Below are 13,996 nucleotides of genomic sequence, written 5' to 3' on the forward strand. Positions count from 1 at the left end.
AGTTCACTTGCACCAACATTAATAATAGTCCTGACTGTCGCTAAAAAGGGTCACCCTAAGATTAAAGGAACATCACCGTCCTCTTCCATGTCTAAAACAACAAAGTCTACTGGGAATTTGAATTTATCAATTTTTACTAGTACATCTTCAATGATAACCCTAGGAAATCTAATAGTTTTATCCGCTAGTTGAATACTCATCCTAGTTTGTTTGGGTTTCCCAAGACCTTGTTGCTTAAACATTTTATAGGACATGACGTTAATACTTGCCCCTAAGTCATCCAAAGCATTATTAACAATTAAACTACTAATAAAACAAGGAATAGTAAAACTCCCTGGATCTTTCAACTTGTTGGGTAGTTTGTTTTGTTTGTCAGAAGCTCCTTTAAAAATTTAACTGAGTTTGGCATCTGCGAAAGAGCTTCAATAAATGGTAAGTTAATATGTAATTTTTTTAAATGGTTAAGAAATTTATTGAATTGCTCATCCGTGCAGTCTTTCTTTGTCGCATTAGGGTATGGCACGCGAGGTGTATATTCTCTGCTCACTTGTTTTTGCTTATTCTGGCTTTCATCCACCTTATCTTGACTAACCACAGTTTCTTGCCTTGGGTTTGGTTTGGACTCAACTAACATTTCTTCATATCAAACAGTAATCGCATGGAGCTGCTCTCTTGGGTTAGTGTCGGTGTTGCTAGGCAGGCTACTTTGTGGTCTTTCTGAGATTAGCTTAGCAAGCTAACCTATTTGATTCTCGAGCCCTTGAATCGACACTTGCTAATTTTTAAGCATTGTTTCAGTGTTTTGGAAACGTGTTTCTGACACCAAGATGAATTTCGTTAGCATATCCCCAAGGTTCAGCTTCTTTTCCTGTTGGTAAGGTGGTTGAAATCCTGGAGGGGGTTGTGGTCTTTGATTGCCTTGACCACCCCAAGAGAAGTTGGAATGGTTCCTCCAACCTGTATTGTAAGTATTACTATAGGGGTTATTCTGAAGTCTAGAATTGTTACCCATATAGTTGACATGTTCGGTTGTAGTGCTAGGGTCGTAGGCTAGGTATTCTAGATTATTCATTCCTTCTCCACTTGTGTCACACTGTATCACCGGATGCACCTACATAGAGACACATAAACAATCAACCTTTTTATTTAAGAGCTCTATCTGGTTTGATAACATGGTGACCGTGTCGAGATTGAAAACACTAGCGGCTTTTGTCGGCTTTTTCCTTATGACTTGCCATTGATAATTATTTAGTGACATCTCTTCAATGAACTCATAAGCCTCCTCAGGTGTTTTATTATTTATGGTACCGCCAGCGGCTGCATCGATCGTTTGCCTAGTTGAGGGGTTCAAACCATTGTGGAAAGTCTGAACCTGTAGCCATAGAGGTAACCAATGGTGAAGGCACCTTCTCAATAGATCCTTATACCTCTCCCATGCATCGTATAGGGTCTCTAAGTCCATTTGTACGAAGGAAGAAATATCATTTCTTAACTTTTTCGTCTTGGCTGGCAAAAAATATTTCAATAAAAACTTCTCAATCATTTGATCCCAAGTAGTGATGGACCCTAGTGGTAAGGACTTCAACCACTGTGTAGCCTTATTTCTCAACGATAAGGGGAATAATCGTAGGCAAATAGCATAGTCAGAAATGTCATTTATCTTGAAAGTATCACAGAACTCTAAGAAATTGGCCAAATGAGTTTTTGGGTCTTCATCCTACAAACCATCAAACTGAACAAACTGTTGAATCATTTGTATAGTGTTAGGTTTCAGTTCAAAATTATTTGCAGCAATGGCAGGTCTAACAATACTCGATTCAGCCCCCGCTAAATTAGGCTTAGCATAATCGTACATAGTACGAGGAGTAGGATTCTGATTCACAGGATTCACGGCAACCGCAGGAGGTAGTGGATTATTCTGATTTTTAACCATCTCCTCGGTATTATTGGTATCATCCTCGTGCTCTTCTCTATATATTGTAGACTCCGCCTTATTTCTCTATGATTTCTGCCAGCTATGCTTTCATTTTCATTTTTAAAAAGTAATGGTCCCGATAGATTCCTTCAAGTCATAAACTAAAGAAACCTGCCAGAAACAAATAAAAGAAAAATTAGTAATTAAAAATAAAACTAAAACAAAAATAAAATGCAAAAAATAAAAATGTCTAAATTAATAAAAATCAAGCGTTCCTAATATCTTAGTCCCCGATAACGGTGCAAAAAACTTGATGATCGTTTTATGAATCACTAAACTAGACTACGGTCATGACTAAGGCAAGCATATATATCGAATGGTAGTATAGCTATGGTGAGTCCAGAATATCGTATCCACAAGCACTAAAAGTACTAGTATTAACTATCTTTCTATTATTTAGCCTAAAATATAAAGGATTTTTTTAATCTAAAACTAACTAACTAATTAACTACTAAATGCGACAGAGAACGAATTGGGAAAAATACTTGAAGAAAACTTATAAGGAGGACAATACCTAGGAAAGAATCCACCTAGAATTCACTTATTATTCTGACTCTAAATCAAATGATTTATTCACTTGTCTTGATTCGTAGAAATCCCTAAATTATGTTAATATCTCTTTCGAGACTAAGAACAACTGACTCTAGGTTGATTAACTGAAATCTCTTTCTAATTAAAACCCCTATCGTCGTATTAACTCAATCTATGGATTCCCCTATTAGATTTGACTCTAATCCGGTAGATTTATGTTGTCCTATTTCTAGGATTGCATGCAACTCCGCTTAATTATGCTAGATATACTCTTAAATAGGGGCTTTTGCTCCATTGAATAAGCACATCAAACTTGGAATAATATCTGAAAATATTAAAACGAGGATTAAAAACACATAATTAAGAAAAAGAACAAGTATTTATCATGTAATTCAGATAATTAAATAATAAGATCCATCGTAGGTTTCATCCTCCCTAAGTATTTAGGGAGTTTAGTTCATAATGTAAAAGGAAGACATCTCAAATTTAGAAAAACAACAAGACATAAAAAACCCAAATAAACTTCGAGAGAAATTTGAATGGAGATCTTTAATCTTGAAGTGGATCTGCTTCTAAGATGATTCTAACGGCTTCCTTCGAGTAATTTCTGCTTTCTACTATATGTGTTGCCTTAGGTTCTCTTCTAGTATGTATTTATAGACTTTAGACTGTTCAGAAACCCTAAAAATTTGCTTTTTTCGCATGTTTGGGAAACAGGGAGCAATATCGACACGGGCTGGCACATGGGAGTGTGGCCAGCCCATGTGGAATTAATCTTGGTCGTGTAGATCTTTAAATCAGCCTGTTTTGTCCGTTTTTGGCCGATTTCTGCTCCTTTATTCCTCTATGCTCTCCTAAGAATAAAACATGAAATTAAAGGATTAGGAGCATCTAATTCACTAAATTATATGATAAATCATCCAAAAATATGCTAAGTATGGGATTAAAATGTGTTACTTTTATGGTTTATCAGTTCCCAAGGCTTCTTGCAGTTTATTCCAGAATCAAGATGTAAACTGAGGATCTCTCTCTGAAATAATAGAGACCAGCACTCTATGCAATCTGACAATCAGAAGCATATAATTCAGCCAATCTATCCAAAGAAAAATCCGTACGTACCAAAATAAAGTGTGTAGACTTTGTCAACCGGTCAACAATTACCCAAATGGTATCTTTCTTCTTCAGAGACAGGGGCAATCCCGATACAAAATCCATAGTAATTCTTTCCCATTTCCACTCCAATATCGTAATTGGCTTTAATATTCTCGATGGCACCTGATGTTCAACTTTTACGTGCTGACATATCAAACATTTATATACAAATTCAGAAATACCCCATTTCATTCCCGGCCACTAGAACATCTTTTTCAAATCATTATACATTTTATTACTACTAGGATAACAAACATGGTACTATTTTGAGCTTCATTCATAATCTTCTGTACAATTTCTGAATTCCTTGGTACACATAATCTGCCTCTAAGTAATAAACAATCATTGGACCCAATCTGAAATTCTGAATCAGAATTCAACTCATATTTTACTTGTTTAGCTCGTAGTTCATCATCACTTTTCTGAGCTTCAGAAATCTATTGCAAAAATGTTGGTCTAGCTTTTAACTCAGCTATGATTGAACCATCATCAAATAACGACAATTGGGTATTCATTACTCCCAAAGCAAACAACGATTTTCTATTCAAAGCATCTGCAACCACATTGAATTTTCCCAGATGATAATCAATAACCAAATCATAATCTTTTAACAGTTCAAGCCACATGCGCTGTCTCAAATTCAAATCCTTTTGGGACATCAAATACTTCAAGCTCTTATGATTAGTAAATATGAGACATTTTTCACCAAACATCAAAATTTTTCACCAAACAGATAATGCCGCCAGATTTTTTGTACAGACATGATGGCTACCAATTCAAGATCATGTAGAGGATAATTTTTTTCATGTGGTTTTAGCTGTTTTGAAGCATAGGCTATTACCTTACCTTCTTGCATCAAGACGCAGCCTAGGCCATTCAATTCTTTGGTTTGGGGTTACTGAAACTTCCCACACTCGTTACAGATGGGGACGAAGATATCGAGTTAGAACATTGAGAGCCCTGCTCTTTACTAGAATATTCCACTGATGTGGTGAAACGATCATGGTACTTCTTTGATTTCTTTGAAGCATATGATTGTGACTTGCTCATAAATCTTTTACTAGAAACCCAATCTTCTCTTTTAGCTTGTTTCTTTTCTTTACTCAATTCTTCAGCTTTATGTGCTCGATCAACCAAAACCACAAATTCCCTTAATTCAAGGATTCCGATTAACAGCTTAATATCTTCATTTAATCCCTCTTCAAATCATTTACACATATCAGCCTCGGTTGAAACCCATTCTCTTGCATACTTGCTCAGCCGAACAAATTCTTGCTCGTACTCAGATACAATCATATTTCCCTGTTTGAGCTCTAAAAATTCTTTCTTTTTCTGATCCAAAAATCTCTAACTAATGTACTTCTTTCTGAATTCAATCTGAAAGAATTCCCATGTAACATTTTCTCTCAGTACAACAGACGTTATGAAATTCCACCAATGATAAGTTGTGTCTTTCAGTAAAGATACTGTACATTTCAAACATTCAGCTGGTGTGCAAGATAATTCATCTAAAACCCGAATGGTATTTTCCAACCAAAACTCAGCCCTTTCTAGATCATCAGCAGCAGAAGCCTTAAATTCCTCTGCCTCATATTTATGGATTTTATCTATCAGGGGCTTACCAGTTCTAATAGCTTCAACACCTTGTGGCATCTCAGGAACCGGTTCAGGAACATGATTTGTTCTCAAATACTCAGTGAACCACTTATTTATCATTTGGAAGAAGGCTTGTTTTGCCTCCTCACTTCGACCCTCAGATTTGGGCCTTCTACTGCTAGATGCAACTCTTTGAACTGAAGCTGGAGCATTGCTCTCAGCTTTCTCGGATTTAGTTCTAGCTTGGTTGGATGACATTACTATATGAAAAACACATTTAAAAATGGTCAGGAGATATCACACTATCATAAATTATATCATGGCATGTATATCTAAACTCGTACTTGCTACATTAGTCTGAGAATCGGCTAAACCGTAGCTCTGATATCAATAAATGTAACATCGTTATCCTGTGTCCGTCGCCAGAACAAGGTTGCAGAGTATTACTGAAGTTTGCAAAACAATTATAGATAATTCATGTCAATTACTATTCAATTTCGAAACGGATCATATTGTCCCTTGAATGGACCTTCGAGGCCCAATATAAACATTGGAATCAAATCGAGACTAAATCAGGAACTCAGTGAATTTTTCACAAAATTTCAAAATTTTCCTAGATGTAGCACAGGCCCATGTGACCATAGGACACGCTCGTGCTACAGGCCGTGTCCAACCCCGTGTAACTCTCTAACTTGTGTCACATGGCCTACCACATGCCCGTGTGGTCAATTTACTTTTCATAAATTAGGTACAGGTTTCACACGGCCAAAACACACGTCCGTGTTCTAGGCCATGTAGCATACACTGTTGAGACACACGCTCGTGTCTCTACCTGTGTGCTTAATTCTGAGAATTATGTTTCTTAAATTTTAGATGCAGGAGACACAGGGCTAATCCACATGCCCATGTGCTAGGCTGTGTGTCACACATGGTCAAGACACACACCCGTGTGCCAACCCTGTGGACAAAATAAAGCCATTTCCTAGCTTTTTTTTCTCACCCAGACTTGTCATCGACCTCCACCAAAACTTACAACTATATGCTAACCAATTCAAGCATTATAAATCAGCTCAATTCTAACATCTAACATGGTATTTCATCACATGCAATCATGTTTATTTTCTTACCTTTGTTTAACCTATATATTAAACATACTTGTCACATAAATACTTATCATGATATAACCTTATAAATATGCCAAAACAAACCATTTACTACCATTCCAATGGCTAGATTACAAACAACATTTACAAACTAATAAAGGCCAAGTTAACCTATACATGTCATTATACCAAAATAAGTTTACTATTTATACCAAAACAAGCTAGTGGATGGTGTGATGTTCCTTCGACTGATCCCCAACCTTCGTGAGCTTTCGAGCAATATAAAAATAAATAAATAAAACCTGGTAAGCACTTAATGCATAGTAAGTTCGTATAACATGAAATAAACTTAAGTTCGTATAACATGAAATAAACTTACCAATCACATTCATTAAAATAAGCATACAATAACATGCTTTCCAATAATTTGAAAATTTTACCTAAACACATACAGTCAAATAAGTAAGTTAATTACATAATTCACATGTATATCAAATAAGCATAGATGAGCCCATCATGTTACAAATTCAGGTATTTCGGGATTATTCGAAATATAATTCATTTAAATCTTATAATTTCTCATTTCAGGTGTTTATCCGTTGAATCATTGAAATTTTGATGGATACTCAGGTAGTACACTCAAGGTGTACAAAACTATAAACCGTCAACTCATAATCAGGGGTACCCATTAGGGCACGTAATCAGACAGCAAACTCTCGAGCCATATATTAGAATGCTCAAATGAGCCATGTAAAAGGACACATATTCGGGCTAAACAGGAAACTCAAATTAGTTTTATTCAGGGAGCTCATAGAGCCTAACAGATAATTTCAAAGAGTAAATATAAGGGAGCACCGGATAAGGTAACAAAGAGTTCAAGCGAGCCATGCCAGGAAGCCCATAACAGCTTATATTAGGACGCTCACGTAAAACTGCGTCTGTGTCCTCATTATATGCTAGATAACAATCGATCGAGCCATGTAACAAGACGCTCACACAGAGATGTGGTAGTGCGCAACACATGCTAGAAACACTACCAATCAGGATGCTCACAGGAACTATATATCAGGATACTCGAGAGGGTTATATCAGGATTACTCATCTAAGCTAAATCATATCTGCAACATATGCAAAATCACATTCAAATACAGGAAATCACACATATCTATCAAATTTCATTATTCAAACGGAACTTAACTCCTTATGAACATTTTCAATCATGTAACCATTCCATGTATTTATAACTTTTATATAATTCACATACGCACATATTATATTCATTCCAAATGTAACAGTCAACTCAACCATATTAACATATATAGTTAAGTTACACGGACTTACCTCGACACTTGTTCGTGTATACAAAAATCTACTAATCTATTAACAACCTCTCATTTTCTACCATAAATTTCAAAATTTCAGCATATTCATCCATGGAAAAATTTCTATACTTTGATAAATTTTCAAATTAATCCCCAAAATAGATAAATTCAACTATCACGATCTCAAAAATATAAAAATTACCAAAACGGGACAAGAACACTTACCAAATTAAGCCAAGAAAGTTTATTTTCTCTTTCTTAGGGTTTCCATAGAAAAATTGGGGATGAAGATGATATAAAATTATATTAATTCTATTAGTTATTTATCATCTTTTAATTTTTCTCATTTCCAATTTTGTCCTTAACATTTTTTAATTTTTCCATGGATGAATCACAAAAAATGTAACAACCCGTTTTTAGTCAAATCAGAATAGTAGTTTTGGGACCAAAAATTCAAAGTCAAAATAATTAATTTATTATTTTTTTAATGTCTACATCATGATAATATGATTGTGTGAAAGTTTCATTTAGAAATTTTATCATTTGAGTGCTTAATTTGATAAAAAGGACTAAATCACATAAAGTGTAAAACCTGTGTTCTATTAGTTAAACGTATTCTATGAAAATAAATAGTAAAGGTCCTTAAGTGGTAATTACCCCATTTATGTGATAATGGATGACAGTGGCTTGGTATTTCTGTAAATCATAAGTATTTTAAAGGTTAATTATGTAAATTGGTTATTAAAGGTTAATTAAATAAAACCAAATGAAATTATTCATGCATTCATCTTCTTGAAACTGATTCTTCGTGGGAAAAATGGCTAGGGATTTTTCTATCTTCATTTCCTTCAATTAGGTACGGATTTTGTCCCTTTTTTTTATTGATTTCTATGTTTTTTAGATTGTTGTAGCTTAGTCTAGCAAGCCCAATGGCTAATTTGCAAAACTGTTAAAGGTTTAGGATGTTACCATTGATGAATACATGTGTGTTTTGATGTTTGATGATAGAAAATTTGTGCTTGTGGATAGATAAACAATTTTTGTAAAGTGATTTTTAGTAAAATTGTCATTTAGGGATTAAATTGAAAAATGCTAAAATTTGTGGTTAAAATGTGAAATAAATGGAAAATATGGGCTGATATGTGTACTAGGAAAATTCAGCTAGCATGGGTGTGAATTAAATTTGCATGAATTTGTGTTTTTATGAAATAATGACTAAATTGTAAAAATGTGAAACATTAGGGGAAAATGTGTAAAAGTTCCTTAATGTGAGTTCTGAACTAAATTGAATACAGAGATGATTAAACCGTTTTTGCGTCCGAGGTAAGTTCGTATGAAATAAGTTTCATTATAAATGTATTTTAAATGCTTAGATATTGCTTAAACAGTGAATACAAGACTATAGACATGTTCGAAAATGATTCGACGACGATTCGGCATTGGAAATCCCAGTTGAACCTTAGGAATAGATTTGGATACGAATGACATGTCATTAGGGGTTATTGTGATTATGTGATCTAGGTGCTGGTCCTGTACGTCCTACCGGTGACTGAGTATATTGGCATCTGTTGCAGTTACTTGATAGCTTGTGTGAGCAACACCATGTAGCTACATCTTGACTAACAGCATGTGTGAGTAGGCCCATTGATAGCGCGAGAATAAGCATATATGTGATATGAGATTAAGATGGCATTAGCTATGTATGTGGCACTTCAATGGGATTTTCTTGAGTATCTGATAGTATTTCGAACGGTTCAACGGGTAAATGAAAGACGTGGTTGAGTATGAGATTGATATGAGATGGTACAGGTATGTACATGAATCATATAAGCTTTAAATCGAAGAAACTGTGAAGTTTGCATATAATCTTGTGATTAAAGATGTGAAAGGTTTGTTAGATAATATGAGCTACATATTGATATATTCAATTTGTAGAATTGTGTATATATGATTACATTGAGTTTATTTCATACGAGCTTACTAAGCTATAACATTTACTTTATTTATTTTACAGTGTTTTATAGTGATTTCAAAGCTAGCTCAGATTCAAGGATCGTCAGAGACTTCGTCACACTATCCTACTATCACTTTGGTACTTTTGGGCTTATGTTTTTGTTATATGGCATGTATAGGATTATGGTATTTTGGTTATGACTTGATAATTCTTTTGGTCATTTGAAATGGCTTGTAAATGTTAAATGTTTTGGTTTGTATATAGCCATGTGAGTTGGCTTATTTTGGGTTGATGTGGTTATATATATATATATGTGCACATGGCTTGCTTATGTGATTAAAGATGAATATGTTATGCTTGTTGATATTTGGCCATTAGGGGTCCTAAATGGTTGAGAATTAGATTTGGTATGTTATGAGATTAAGCTAGATGATGCATATTTGAAAGTGTATAATTAGTTAAATTGTATATGTGATTTTAGTATAAATGGTATGGTCTATTTTGTGACTTGTGTGTATTGAGAAAGATGATATAGAATATGCATGAATTGGGCTTGAATTGGTTGGTTTAAATGCCAAATTATGTTATATTTTGGTGCCAATTGGGTTGATGTAGGTGTACACAAGTTTGGGTGGCAAAATGGCTTAGTAAATAGCCTATTTTTGTCCACACGGGTAGAGACACGGGCATGTGTCTCAGTCATGTGTGACACACGATCATGTACACGGCCGTTTGTCCCCTAGTGTTGAATTAGAAACCAAGTCAGTAGGCTCCGCACGGCCTAACACATGGGCGTGTGACTTGGCCGTGTGTCATAAATCAGTAGACCCTACAGGTTTGGCACGACCTAGCACACGGACTGGTATACGGGCGTGTATGGCCATTTTTAGGATACACAGGCTAGTCACATGGGTGTGTGTGTTGGCCGTGTGACCCAAGTCAGAGAGTTACACGAGGTTGGACACAGGCTGGAACACAGCCATGTGATTTCATTTCGAATGTCCACGGGCATGTCTTTAGCCGTATTAGACACACGATCGGGTCACATGGGCGTGTGTACCCTGTATTATAGAAAAAAATTCTAATTTTTGTAAAATTTTCCTGAGTTATCGGTTTAGTCCTGAACCTTCTCGAATGCATATTCTGGGCCACATAGGCTTGTTTTAAGGACAATATCAATGTTATTGATCAATGATTATATGAAATTTGAAAATGTAGTAAAAATTAAGTGTAATTGTATTATATATTTGGTAATACTCCATAACCCTATTCCAGCGTTGAACATGGGTGAGGGGTGTTACATTTATTGGTATCAGAGCTACAGTTTAGTTGATTCTAGGACTAACGTAGTATGAGAGTCTAGCTATACAGCCATATATAACTTGTGATAGTGTGATGATTCCTAGGAATTTAAAATGTGTTTTCGTATAGTATATGGATCTCAATCAAGTTGTAGCTGATGATGTAGAAAGTTATGTGCCTACCTTCATTCACGAAGTAGCGCGATCAGAATCGAGACCCATATTGCATAGCTAGGGAGGAGAGGCTAAAGAAGCCTTCTTTCAGATGATGAATGAGTGGTTTACGGAGTTTGTTCAAACAAATCCGGGTGCTCAACAACCTCCACCCCACCTAATCCACAACTAATTCCCGTAGCTTCTCATGGTTTGGAACCTCTACGATTGAATAAACTGCCTGTTGATAAAATCTAAAAATACGGAGCTGAAGAGTTCAGAGCTACTATTGACTACGATCCTTAGAGAGTTGAGTTTTGGCTTGAAAATATGATTCAGGTATTTGATGAACTTTTGTGCATGCCAACTGAGTGTTTAACATGTGTTGTATCACTTCTGAGGGACACTACGTACCAATGGTGGAATACTTTGGTGTCTGTGGTACCGAAAGAAAGAGTTACCTAGGAATTCTTTCAAGCTGAGTTTAGAAAGAAATACATCAGTCAACGGTTTATCGATCGGAAACAAAAAGAGTTTCTAGAGTTGAAACAGGGTCGTATCTCTGTAACTGAGTACGAACGAGTGTTTGTGAGACTCAGTAAATATGCTTGGGAATGTGTTTCAACTAAAGCAATTAAGTGTAAAAGATTTGAAGATGGGTTAAATGAGGATATCAGATTGGTGGTCAAGATTCTAGATTTGAAAGATTTCACTGTGTTGGTTGATAGAGCCTGTAAAGCCAAAGAACTTGGCAAAGAAAAGAGAAAGGCAGATTTCAAAGCTAGAGATTTGAGGAAAGGATCGATGAGTAAACCGTATCAATCTTCGTCAAAGAAATCACGAGATTTGTATAGTCGCACAAATTTTTCAGTGGAATATTCAAACAGAGATCGTGGAAAACAATACTCAAGTCCTAAAGCTCAAGCTACATTAGTATCGAGTGTTGGCAGTGTGAGAAACTATAGACCTGAATGTCAACGATGTGGAAGACGACATCCTGGTGAATGTAGAATGAATGATCGGGCTTGTTTCAATTGTGGTTCACTAGATCATTTTATTCGGGATTGTCCTGAGTTATCCGAGAAAGATGAATTCGAGAATGCAAGACCGAGTAACACAGCCACTAGAGGAAGGCCACCGAGAAATGTGGGAAATATAACCAGTAGTAGAGGTACAACAAAAGATTCGGCTATGAGATCTGAAGCAAGAGCACCTGCTAGAGCTTACACTATTTGCACTCATGAAGACGTGCCATCACCTGATGTTATCACCGATACATTTTCTCTTTATGACACTAATGTGGTTGCTTTGATTGATCCTAGATCGACTCATTCATATATATGTATGAATTTGGTATCTAGTAAGAGTTTGCTTGTTGAGTCTACTGAGTTTGTAATTAAAGTATCGAACCTCTTAGACAAGTATGTTCTAGTTGATAAAGTTTACAAGAACTACCCTTTGATGATTCAAGGTTAATGTTTTTCGTCAAATCTGATGATTTTACCGTTTGATGAGTTTGATTTAATCCTGGGTATGGATTGGTTGAGGTTGCATGATGCTGTTGTGAATTCTAGATGAAAGACTATTGAATTGAAATGTCAGAATAGTGAAATTCTTCGAATTGAACCAGATGAGTCGAGTAGGTTGCCTGTTGTGATTCCATCAATGTCAGCTTAGAGATATGTGAAATGAGGTTTTGATGCTTACTTAGCTTATGTTTTGGATACAAAAGATTCTGAATCTAAGATTGAATCAGTGCCAGTGGTCTGTAAGCTTCCAGATGTGTTTCCAAAAGAGTTATCGGGGTTGCCACCAATTAGAGAGGTTGAGTTTGCTATTGAATTAGTGTCGGGAACATCACCGATATCTATAGCTCCGTATAGAATGGCTCCGACAGAGTTGAAAGCGTTGAAAGCTCAGTTGTAAGAGTTAACAGATAGAAGTTTTGCACGACCTAGTTTTTCGCCTTGGGGTGTACCAGTGTTATTCATAAAGAAGAAAGACAGATCAATGAAAATGTGTATTGACTATCTTCAGCTCAATAAGGTTACGATAAAGAATAAGCATCCTTTGCCAAGAATTGATGACTTGTTGATCAATTAAAAGGGACAACAGTGTTCTCAAAGATTGATTTGAGATCGGGCTATTATCAATTGCGAGTTAAAGATTCAGAGGTGCCAAAAACTATGTTTAGAACAAGGTACGAACATTATGAATTTCTTTTTATACCTTTTGGATTGACTAATGCTCCTACAGTATTTATGGATTTGATAAATCAAAGTTTTAGACCGTATTTAGACAGATTCTTTGTTGTTGTTGTTTTATGACATTTTGATCTATTCTCAAGATGAGTCTGAGCATGCCGAGCATTTGAGGATTGTGCTAAAAAAACCTTAAGAGATAAGAAACTATTTGCTAAATTTAGTAAATGCAATTTTTGGCTCTAGGAGGTTGGATTTTTGGGACGCATTGTTTTAGTAGAAGGTATACGAGTTAATCTGAACGAGATTTCAGCAGTTGTTGATTGGAAACCACCTAGAAATGTATCCGAAGTCAAAAGTTTTTTGGGATTAGCCAATTATTATCGATGTTTTGTTAAAGGATTCTCGATGATTGCTACACCGATGACCAAATTGCTATAAAAAGATGTAAAATTCGAGTGGTGAGAGAAATGTCAACAAATTTTTGATCAGTTGAAAGCATTGTTAACTGAGGCACCAGTTTTGGTTCAACCGGAGTCGGGTAAAGAGTTTTTGATTAACAGCGGCGTGTCATTGAATAGTTTGGGTTGTGTTTTGATGCAAGAAGGAAAAGTGATAGCTTATGCCTCTAGACAGTTAAAGTCGCATGAAAAGAATTATCTGACGCATGATTTAGAGTTGGTCGTTATTGTATTTGCATTGAAAATT

The 13,996-nt window shown here is 35.6% G+C and overlaps 1 non-coding gene across 1 annotated transcript; it reads left to right on the top strand.

Annotated features, from left to right (window-relative positions):
- Positions 1-1,388: 1,388 nt before the first annotated feature.
- On the top strand, positions 1,389-1,495 carry LOC128284753 (small nucleolar RNA R71). The gene has a single exon (XR_008275175.1). It is a non-coding gene; the product is annotated as a small nucleolar RNA R71 (small nucleolar RNA).
- The last annotated feature ends 12,501 nt before the right edge of the window (positions 1,496-13,996 follow it).

Source organism: Gossypium arboreum, chromosome 11 (assembly GCF_025698485.1).
Source record: "Gossypium arboreum isolate Shixiya-1 chromosome 11, ASM2569848v2, whole genome shotgun sequence".
In the NCBI taxonomy this organism is placed as follows: domain Eukaryota; kingdom Viridiplantae; phylum Streptophyta; class Magnoliopsida; order Malvales; family Malvaceae; genus Gossypium; species Gossypium arboreum.